General features: G+C 40.9%; 1 long non-coding RNA gene across 1 annotated transcript; it reads left to right on the forward strand.

Moving 5' to 3' along the window:
• The first annotated feature begins 5,459 nt into the window (after nt 1-5,459).
• On the forward strand, nt 5,460-9,604 carry LOC135449765 (uncharacterized). The gene is made up of 3 exons (XR_010440829.1): nt 5,460-5,529; nt 6,120-6,195; nt 9,266-9,604. It is a non-coding gene; the product is annotated as an uncharacterized LOC135449765 (long non-coding RNA).
• The last annotated feature ends 450 nt before the right edge of the window (nt 9,605-10,054 follow it).

A 10,054-nucleotide genomic window follows, 5' to 3' on the forward strand; every position in this document is an offset into this window, starting at 1 on the left:
ACCTGCATACTAGGAAAACAAAGTATTTCCAGTATCCACTGAAACTTCAAGTGTGATAAGAAATGAGATTTCTGTAAGGTGATACTTTCCCTCTGATTATGTACTATATTAGCTTCCGTACCCAACTGAGGAAAAGTATTAAGCCTAGTATACAAAGAAATCAAATAGGAGAGTGATACTTAGCCTTTGGGCTGGAGGAGTTCCTAATTTCTTCTACTTCCTCAGCTCTTATTTATACCAAAGTCAGTTATGTTACATAGCCACAGCTGCCTCGGGAGCCCTGAAAGTGGGGTGAAGGGCAACAGGAAGAAATGAACTTTTCAATTGATGGATGAATAAGTGTTTCCATGTACCTAGCATATTTTTAAAAAGATTGTATTGAAAGAAATAGTGGTTCCTTCTCACCTTCTGGTGGCACCTGTCAGGTTTGGAGGGAATGAGTATTTTTCTAGTATCTGCAATTAAATGAAGTGGGGTTGAAGGAGGAATTAATTTCCCTGTAAAACAGAAGCTTTCATCAAATGAATTATAATATTTTATTTTTCAAAATAAAAGAAAAAAAAAAGTTTTGTTCCAATGTTGAAGTTTTGTTCCAAGGCTTCACATTCAGCTGCTAAAAAAAGGGAGAGAAAGTGGAGCAGAGGGGCACAGAGAAAGAAAATTATTTCAGGTGAATTTTTTGACGGAGGCAATCCCACAGGAAAACTACAAATTTTCAAAGGATATTCAATGGAGAAAGCAATTCCCATTCCCTTCTCCCAGCTATGTGGAAAGGCAGAATACACTGGACCAAGATCCTTCCTGTTTTTAAGCAGTGCACCTGCTCTGCTACCCAGATGTTTGAGAGATTTTCATTTGGTGCTTTTGGCAACACTCCTATGGAGTTCCCCCAGTAGGGGTAGTGAACTGTAGCTAGAACCTCAGTTTTTTTCAGTCACAAGGAAAATACTTCCTTTTATCAGGTTTAAATACTTTCTCCTTCGCTGCCACTATCACTCTTTCCAAGCCTGTGACAGAATTTCACTTCTGAGCTTTCCCTACATCAGCTGTCTCCAAAAGGGACTTCTGGAAGTCCAGGGTGGAGGTCAACACTCTAGCCCTATTTCAGAAGGGGGACACATTCTTTCCAGGCTGTTCTGCTGGGCCCAGCCCTTGTGGCAGTGCAGCACAAACATTGTCTGGACACCCAGAGAGAGCAGAAGTGGAGGTGGGCATGAGGCTGCTGACTGCCTGCCATGCCCTGAGGAAGGTTTGCTGCAGGGCTGCGCTGCTGAAGGGGGAAACAAAATAGTCTGGTGGAGACCAGCTCCCTCAGGAAGCTCCTTGGAGAAGGCTGCATTTTTTTTAATTTCCAGATGCAGCTGGGACAGCTCTTTCTGTATAATTGGACACCTTTTTTAGAGAAAATGGAACATTTTACAAGTCGGTTTACAAGAGATTTATTCCGAATTGAGCTCTATCCTAAATGGCCAGTGTCTCCCCAAAACATAGGCCAGCTTTTCTTTGTGCTTCAGCTGCTGCGCTTCCCTTTGCTCACCTGGCTCCAGAGCCCTGGGGGCAGAGCTGCTTGTGACTCCCTGAGATGGCTGCAGTGTGCCAGGATGCCCTGGAGCAGATCTGGATGCGATTGTAGCACAGTGGCAATAATGCTCAAAGAAAGCAGCACGGTGTTTATGCAAACTGTTTGTGTTTATGCAGTCCATCCTACTGAGATGCTCCTCTGCTCCAGACAATCTTGGCATTTCAGAGGGATATATCAGCATTCCCTGTGACACAGCTCTCTCCTGTCAGAGCAGTAAACAGCAGGTAGTTCTCATTGCTTTCCAAGGTGGTGGGCTGTTTAGTGGCACAATCTCTGCATCCTCCCTCTCAGCACTCTTATACAAATCTTTGAGACAACTCACTCTGTAGCAGGTGAAGTGTTTTAAATAAAACACCATGTACCATCTTGTGCCAGAATAGATTTCACTTTCAGTCCAGTAAAACTTTGTTGTAGACTTTGCCTCTTCCTTTATTTTGGTTTTGTGTTGCTATGCCTGGACACACTTTTTGGTGGTTAAAAGGGATTTGCAATCATTCTGTGGAACACCTGAGGGAGAACCATGGATCACTATTGATCTACTGACTACTAGAAAAGAAATGTGGCTTGCAAACCTTCTGCCAGCATCCATCAGTTAATGCAGTGGGGAAGACCCAGCCTTTCAATTCCCTGAAGTCAGCATTATTGAGGCTTCTAACATAATAAGGACATGAAGGAGTATTGGTTATGAGCTTGGTTTCAGAAGTAAGAATATTTCACTGAAGTAGCAACCACAGTAGTTTTTGGCCATAATTTCCCCACATGCAAAAGAGAAGCAGGATTTCTGGACAGGTCACTGCACTACAATTAAGAAATCTTTAACAGTATTTCATCTGTGACACTGTTTACCAGGACAGATGTGGTGCTTGTCTCTGCCTCAGTTTCCTTGCCTGGGAAATAATTTAATTGGAAGCATACTGGAGAAAAGTGCTCTAAAATAACTGAATATATGGTTAATAGTAACAAAACAAGCACTGTTAGTTTTAATGTGAGTATTTCTTCCTCAGACAGGACTGCACATACATCAGCATGCTAGAAATTTCTACTAAAGAAATACAGAAAGCTCAAATATCTATATGGCATGGAAAAAAAGAAAAGCATAATTAAAAAAAAAAAAAAAGAAAAAGAAAAGGTACCTTGAAAGAAACCAATAATTTTCAATAATTTTGGGGATCAGAGCAATACAGTTACAGTTAAGAGAATCATCAACCAGGTCCCTCCAATGGTGGCTGGGCCAGCATGGAGGCTCTCAGATTTGTCCTATACAGATCACAGAGGCATAACAGACCAAAGCCCCAGACCAGCTTGCTTATACAGTGGCTTTGATAATTAAGGTTTACAGAGAGAGCACATCCATGCAAAAATAATGCCCAAAAGGAGGCAGACAGACAAACCCTTCCCTGCCTCTGGAAGGGTTTGACTCACATGCTGCTGAGTTATTCATGGCATGTGAGCTGTGTGGAAGAGATCTTTTTGTTTTGTTTTGTTTTAATGCTGATGGGATAATCTTTTCTTTTGAAAACAGCCTCCTAATGCATCAGGACAGCTGCCTGGGATACACCTCATTTAGCGGCAATTGTCTCTGTAATGTTTATAACCCTCCCACTGCCATCCAATATACAGTCATCATTTATCCACTCATTTGACTAACACAATGTTAAAATGCCCTTCCAGTGCTTTGTTTTGCTTACTTCTCCATTCCCTTGCTGTCCTCTTGTCAGAGATGTTAAAACCTCTTTTGAGCAACTGGCATCTCTGCGTGGAGGGTTTGTGGCTGAAGGATGCTTTCCCCACTGTACCCCGCAGCTCTCCCTCCTGTTAAATCACAAGCTGGGGAGGGTGGGACATCATCTATCATTCCTTGTTCATTGTGTTCAACAGATGCACATTTTGGGCTCTTTGACAAACTGACCAGGCATATGGAGCATGTCATTCTGCTTGTGAATTCTGCCCATCTAAAATCAACAATACCATTGTCTCCTCAGATGAAATTTCAGGAAACAAGGGGGAAACCCCCCAAAACACCTGAATTTTAAGGCCCCAGTCTCATTCTTAAGCCTTTCTTGCACAGTAGCTTGTCACAGTCCAGATGTGAGTACTCTTTTGTAAAAGCAGCCACACTATGTTTGAGACCATCTATGTGATGTGAGTTGGTGGGGACAGTCAGAAATTTATGCAGTGGTACATAAAATCTGAAACCTCAGAAAGTTAAATTGAGCTTTCCAGACAACTTTCCACAAGATGATGTTCTTGAAACAGAATACAAACCTGTGCCCACTTTTTGTTCTGGCCACAGCTGGCACATGTAGCATTGATACCTGCCACAAAAAAGACATTGAAAGACACAGCTTTTGCCTTCATGGAAGTGGCTTGGGTCTGCCAATAAAAACGTGTCAGAATGAACATGCTCCCAGCTGTGCTTGGCCTGATAGCAGAGAGGTCTCTTACACTAATGCTTTTTCTTAGTTTTAAATCCATGTGGCATCGTGAACAGTACAGATAATCCCAGCCACTAAGGAGAGCAACATTTTTCTCAGGTACAAGGCTGCAGTTCAGTAAACAGAGCTCAGGTTGAATGATCCAGAACAAAATGTTTCTTTTTTTTTTCCTCTTCCTTAACTTTCCTTGGGATAAAACAGATGTGCAGTCAGCTTGGTGATTTTGAGTGGTTCCTTGAGATTTAGCATTTACTTGAGCAATAACATTACTCTGGGGCATTAAGAGCACACAAGACTGAAGATATGAAATTTGTAGAGCTCATGGCAAGCATGAAAACTGGAATAAAAACTATGCTGGAAGTGGATTTATACTGTTTACCTCTCACTAATCATAGAAGGAGCTTGAATAGCTCCCTATTATTTTGGTGCTGTTTTCAGTCTCTCAGGCAACTGTGCCATCTGACAACTGCTAACTTCACCTGTAAGTGTACTGCTGATATTTGAAGCAGGCTCCTGAAAAACATGTGGTAGAGTTGAAATCTGTGCATGTGAAGCTTTGTTCCTGAGAGAAATCCAGGGGAGAAGAGAGGAGGCATGTCCTGAAAATGCCATAAAGAGCTTCAATAAGAAGAGTGATACTCCAAGACAGCAACACATGGTCTGAAATTGTAAAATGCACAGTGATTCAGCCACATATTCCTTCCTGACAGAGACTAGGTTTGCAAGGCACTGAGAACTGATCCTCTATGACGTGTAGTTGTGCAAATCTATCTGTTTCAAGGGCGTTCCTGCCTCCGTGAAAAAAAAAAAAAAAAAAAAATGACAAGGAAAAAAAATCAAAGGTTTGAGATGCTTTGTGAGTTGTGTGTGATTGCTAATTACTCTGGTATCAGCTGCTGCTGAGTAAGCCTTTTATGTCCCATGCTGAGTAGCATTTATTCTTTGGTCAACAGCAAGACTTGTGGAGAGCTTCAGCTCCAGTGTTTGTATCACTGCACTGTTTAGTTTGTAAGGTGAAAACCAAACCTTTCTCCTACTTTCTTTTGGCTAGTTTGACACTGTGTATGGCTGTTGGCCATGCATTAATAGTACATAAGAAAGCTGTAGATCAAAGAACTACCTGACCCAGAGGCCACAGAGTAACAGAGAAAAAGCCAGAAAAACTAATGTGGTGTTCCCTTGATATAACCAACCACCCTGCAGCCCAGGGACCTCCTGAATCAGAGACTGCAGCTACATCTCTGTGCTGAACAGTCCTCAAGAGACCTATCATCCTCTCCAAATGCATCTAATTGCTTTCTGAATCCAGTTATATTTTCCTCCTTGGCATGTTCAAAAGCTTCATTTGTTACAGGCTAATGAGCTTAATAAGCTGAAGCTGTGTTTTTATTGAAAGGTTAATGATTGCAAACATTTAAATAGTTAAATCAACTCCTTAACTGAGTATGGAGTTACAGAGGAAGGGAACAAACAAACCTAACTCTTCAGGGAAGACTGCTGAGGAATTTTTGGGTTAGTGGGGATTTTATATGCTTGGAGTTGCTGGGACTTACCGCTGTGATGTTCCAGCTCACACCATTCCTACTTTCCCTTCTGTTGTGCTGGGTTTAGACCACATTAAATCCTGAACTGAGCCAGTCTTTTCCCTGTAGCTTGTTTGTGTCTCAAGCTACTTTTGTCTCAAGTTAGTTTTGCAGTTACCATTTGCTGCTTCATGTGACTACTTTATCTCCATAAATCATCCCTTAAGTTTCTACATTCTGTCATACTGGTCAAACAATCCATTGACAACAGCTTTGTTACTTGTAAAAGTGTGCTGTTTTGACCTCTTAATGTGAAGTGGGTTTAGCACTACAAGTCAAATGATTGCTTTACAACTGTAAAATAGAGCTTTGTTCAGTGACACTTGAGAAAAACTCTAAAAAGCCAGAATGTGGGACCCCTTATGTATTTGGTAGCAACCAAAGAGCTCTACATTTTTGAAATAGTTAATTAAATTGATGGTAATGTGATATTGGGAGAATTAGAGGGTTTCCCTCTTACAGGTGATAAAAAGTATGTTGGGTAATATGAAAAGAACATTTGTGTGTTTGTCTTTCCAGGAATGTTGGTTTTGTGCAGTGCCCAAGTGACCAGAGGAATGAAATGAAGACAAGTGGCAGTAAAATAATTCCAGAGGTAATGTCACCATAATGATTTTATAAAAAAGTGTTCCACTGAATTTTCTGCCCTTTTTTTTTTGTCTGTGATATCCCACTTCTTATTGAAATGTTGGATATTCTGCCTCCCTGCCTTCCCTTCCTCAACTGGCCAACAAAAGCTGATAAATGAAGGATTCTGCAGTGTGTAAGTTGCAGGATAATTTTGTCAGGCACAGTGGTTTATCAGCATAGAACTCATATCCAGCTGACTACAGGGATGGCCTATAAAGGCCCACTTGGAAAGCACACTGAACTCAACAGAGGCTCCTGTTGACTTAAATGGGCCCTAGACCAGGCCTGAAATGAAATCTGTCTCAAATTGCCAGTTGACAAAGATCCAGGATGGTGGTTTTATTTGGAAGAAGCTGTGAAACAGAGGAGTAAAACGGGTAGGAGCAAAGCAAAGGCAAAATAAAGATAATAATTTAGGCTCATAAATGGGAGAAAACTGCTAACCAGCAGAAAAGAGCTCTGGAAAAGCCTCTCAGAAGGACTAGCAGAGGGAGAATCCTAACTGGTTCCAGGATCAATATTGATAACATAATGAGACAGTTTCTAGAGTTTTCCCACTTGCAACAGCAGGAACCAGGCTTCTTTTCCCTGGTCTGGCAAAAACTCATTCACTTTAAAGTTTTTCTGTGTGGTTTCAAAGGTCTAGTATTTTTGCTTATGTAAATTAGCCTAAAGAAAAAAGCATTTTGCTTTAAAAATCTTTTTCTTAGTCATCTGAACAGTGGAAGGGGAATGGTGCTGGAATCTTTTCTTTGGCTTCTCTTGTGCTCAGGGCTTGTCTCTGCTAACAGCATTTTCCAACCAAATTTTGTTGATTTCAAGATGTGGAGGGAGAAAAGAACAGTATAGTACGCAAAAGAACTGTATAGTACACATTCTTGATTGTGAGCTGATAACTAGTTCCCTGTTCTTCTCCAGTTTTGTTTTGGTTTTTTTTATTAAGACTGAACAAGTCAGAGAAATATTGCAATATGTTAGAATCTACCCTATGAAAAAACAGTAGATATGTTCCTCTCTCTAAGATGAGGTCATGGGCAACTTCAGGGACATTCTTAATGTCTATAATCTATATAACTTTAAGTGTTATGACTTATGTCGAAGACAGCTGTACTCTCATGATTACTTGTGTTGAGAAAACAGAAATATGGCTTCTATAACCATGGCTTGCTTATGACAAAATCCTTCACCCACCAAAGCTTCTGGTGTCTCTTTCATTTGTCTGAAAGGAAGCTGCAGAACCCAATGAACAAGCACTCCAGAACAGGAACCATTTCCTCAGGAAAGCTGCAGGAGGATTTTGGCAAGGGAGAGAAGCTAGCCACTAAAACCCAAGGGTGAAATCTTATTTTAGAATCTAGATGCGTGGTCTTAAAACCTTGGTATTCTGAAAAGAGAGCACTTAAAGTATTACACTGATGGCCATGGTAAATAAGAGAAAAGAAATGGAGGAATAAGGGGATGCCAGTCCTTAAAAGAATGGAAAGGCTAAAAGGGTGGCCTTTTTCCTCTAGTTAAGGAACAGAGTCGAGGTTGTCTAATCTTGCAGAGAAGAAAAGCCTGAAATATCCTTAGAGGCAACTCTGCCTTTTTTAGAGCACACAGCAAGCTGATAGCCAAAGGCAACAGAAGAAACAGTGAAAGGGAGCAGCAGAGAGCTGGGACTCAGTGTGAACAGATAGCTAAAAGTTAGGGAGCCTGAGGGTATGTGGTTTAACCAGACCACTGAGGACTTTTCCACAGTAGAGGCTCAGATGCCATATTAAATCAGCACACACAACATCAAGCTGTGGCTATTGTCTTCAGGCACTTATTTTGCACACTGCAAATTAAGATGAGTAGCATTAACCCTTTTCTGCTGTTGGTGGAGCTACATTAAAATGCAAATTCCTTTGCATTTTCTGCAGACACACCAGTACCCATCCCTGAAGCGTGGCTATGTGAGCCATGAATCTCAGACATGTGATGGAGCCATCAGTCACAGAATCCCATAATCGCTTTACTACACTCCCTGGTTCTGGAGGAGTGCCTGGTGCCACATGGGGCTTAAAAACAGTCAGTGCTCTGCACGCTTGGAAAACACTCATTTTACTGCAGGTCCAATTGGCTGTGCCTGGCTGCAGGAAAACAACACAGGGTTTCTCTGTCTGTGGAAGTCAGCCCTTAATAGAACAGTTCCCAGTATTACTGGGAGCAGCAAATTTGACACGTATGTGGTTTGGCAAGATTTCATCTTGAATAAATGAGTGTGGGATTTGCTTTAGCACCTGCTGCTCTTTTTACAGTGCCAATTTATACCTCAGTAGGAATGTTTCCATATAATGCAGTTGTTTAAGGAAGTATTCTAATTTCATAGTGCTTATCTAGCTACTATTCAAGTCATGTAAATGTTGTGGATGTTAGTCTGCTCAAATCTATATCTTTCATTATTGTGGTACACAGGTACTTTGTGGCCACAGTTTTCTTTCCTTTACTAACATTCCTATCCAGCATTACCTGAAAGTTTAAAATCAAAGCAAACTATACAAAAACCCCATTGAATAGTTTTGGATTTTTAAAAATTTCTCTGTATATCCCTGAAAGATCATTTAGCTGGGGTTATTTTAAGACTGTTTAAAGACATACACATATTTGGAATATTCTTCCTGAAAAAGTCTAGTATAATTAAAAAGTAATTACGTAAATGCAGGTGTTGAGTTTCTATCTAACCCCATGTTATAGTCTATAAACTATCTGAAGCCATCAATTTAACTACTTAGAACTGGAAAGTCTTGTGTGAATTGTAGCCCAGTTTGTTTAATGGAAGTGATGTACAAAATTATGCTTCCTGGGATTAGAATTTAAAAGTGAATCAAAAGCTCTAGAGAACCTAAATTCCTGTGTTCAAGACACAGAGGAAGTTGCTGAACCCAGCAGGAGCTGGGAGCTATGCAGGGAGAAGGCAAGGAAATGGAAACAACTATTGGTTCTTTTTCTGGTTGGTGGGATTTAGTATGCAATATCTTAGAAATCTTATCCTGTTTATATTTTATCCTTAGGATGCATTTCCTGTGCTTTGATGAAATCTTGTCAGTATTCAGGAAGCTACAGACTTGAACCTACAGTTTTGTCTGGGACTATCCCATGCACACGGGACTTGTTTCTCATCCAGTTCTCCAGCACGAGTCACTGCTATTTAGTGATGCCTACTACTTTTCCTTATTTTTCCCTTGCAAAAAATAAAGAAACTGGAATTGTGCCGTGTTCCCACAAACACTTTCTATTGACCTTCAGCACAAACCAGCAGCTGGAATCAGCAGCAGCCCTGAGAGGTGGCTCACAGTGTAGTGGAGCTGGAACCAAAGACCTAAACTTGTCCTGCCTCTCTTTAGTGTCTAACTTGGGTGTTTAATTTCTTCAGGTGTCAGGAAGCACCTCAAAGGATTGTGAGAAATTGGCCATGCCTTGCAAGACATTCTAGAAGGGCATCTCTCTCTCATATTCAAGAGAAAAGGGGATGTGGGATGCAATTGGTTTCCAGTGCAGGAGGTAAAATATCTTGTGAAAGTATCTGGAGTCCTGTGGAATGAATTTGAGCTGTGGGCAGCAGCTGGAATGGTTTGGAAGCTTGCACTTCTGAGTGTTGGGAAGGCAAGAAAACAGCTGGACACTCATGTCAGACAAGATCCTAGAACAGCTTATCGCAGTCATAACTGATACAAGATCAGGCTCAAAAAACATTCCTGCACCACCAATAATCCCATTTTAAAGTGATTGCAGTGGTTAAAGTCAGAGAACTCTTTCTACTATAATAGGCTTTTTTTTTTTGACAGAGGATAATTTGCAAT

The sequence above is a fragment of the Zonotrichia leucophrys genome, chromosome 6, assembly GCF_028769735.1.
Source record: "Zonotrichia leucophrys gambelii isolate GWCS_2022_RI chromosome 6, RI_Zleu_2.0, whole genome shotgun sequence".
In the NCBI taxonomy this organism is placed as follows: Eukaryota; Metazoa; Chordata; class Aves; order Passeriformes; family Passerellidae; genus Zonotrichia; species Zonotrichia leucophrys.